We start from the raw sequence: 1,136 nt of genomic DNA, 5'->3' as shown, positions 1-1,136 counted from the left end.
TCCGTCTAGTCAAGGCTATGGTTTTTCCTGTGGTCATGTATGGATGTGAGAGTTGGACTGTGAAGAAGGCTGAGCACCGAAGAATGGATGCTTTTGAACTGTGGTGTTGGAGAAGACTCTTGAGAGTCCCTTGGACTGCAAGGAGATCCAACCAGTCCATTCTGAAGGAGATCAGCCCTGGGATTTCTTTGGAAGGAATGATGCTAAAGCTGAAACTCCAGTACTTTGGCTACCTCATGCGAAGAGTTGACTCATTGGAAAAGACTCTGATGCTGGGAGGGATTGGGGGCAGGAGGAGAAGGGGACGACAGAAGATGAGATGGCTGGATGGCATCACTGACTCGATGGACTTGAGTCTGAGTGAACTCTGGGAGTTGGTGATGGACAGGGAGGCCTGGCGTGCTGTGATTCATGGGGTCGCAAAGAGTCGGACACGACTGAGCAACTGATCTGATCTGATCTAATTGGCACATGAAAAACCAGTGTTATCACACTGCTGCTGCTGCTGCTGCTAAGTCGCTTCAGTCGTGTCCGACTCTGTGCGACCCCATAGACGGCAGCCCACCAGAGTCCCCCATCCCTGGGATTCTCCAGGCAAGAACACTGGAGTGGGTTGCCATTTCCTTCTCCAATGCATGAAAGTGAAAAGTGAAAGTGAGTTCGCTCAGTCGTGTCCGACTCTAGTGACCCCATGGACTGCAGCCTACCAGGCTCCTCCGTCCATGGGATTTTCCAGGCAGAAGTACTGGAGTGGGGTGCCATACTAGTTTACCAAATCTCGTCGAATGCAAAGGCATAGTGTTTGGGAAAGCCTGAACCATTTTTAGCGCCCCCTACAATTTTCATCACTCCTCTTTGAAATGCTTACTACAATTTTACCATATTTTCTATCCTTCCCCCTTGCGGTGTTTGTATTTTGGTTCTTAGTGTTGGAAAGCAGAATAAAAGGAGACAGGATCTTGCAGAAAATGCATTTCAGACCCCTTTCAGGTAAACCCTCCAGACCGCGAGGCGCTTTTCCGGGTCCCAGCCCAGGTCTATCCGTGCGCGAATTTAGCGCCGCCCCCATCTTAGCCCCGCGCCTCAACTCCAGACCTCGAGTACTAGAGTTGAGGAGGTACTCGCTGCAACCTCAC

At 50.8% G+C, this 1,136-nt stretch overlaps 1 protein-coding gene across 1 annotated transcript in view; it reads right to left on the bottom strand.

Moving 5' to 3' along the window:
- Positions 1 to 1,136, bottom strand: part of SUZ12 (SUZ12 polycomb repressive complex 2 subunit) — a 65,158-nt gene that overhangs the window by 63,815 nt on the left and 207 nt on the right. The gene's annotated exons all lie outside the window — the stretch shown is intronic.

The sequence above is a fragment of the Bison bison genome, unplaced genomic scaffold (assembly GCF_000754665.1).
Source record: "Bison bison bison isolate TAMUID 2011002044 unplaced genomic scaffold, Bison_UMD1.0 scf7180017864472, whole genome shotgun sequence".
NCBI classification, from domain to species: Eukaryota; Metazoa; Chordata; class Mammalia; order Artiodactyla; family Bovidae; genus Bison; species Bison bison.
Note: the sequence above shows the minus strand (reverse complement) of the source record. Positions and strands in the feature narration are given on the sequence as shown.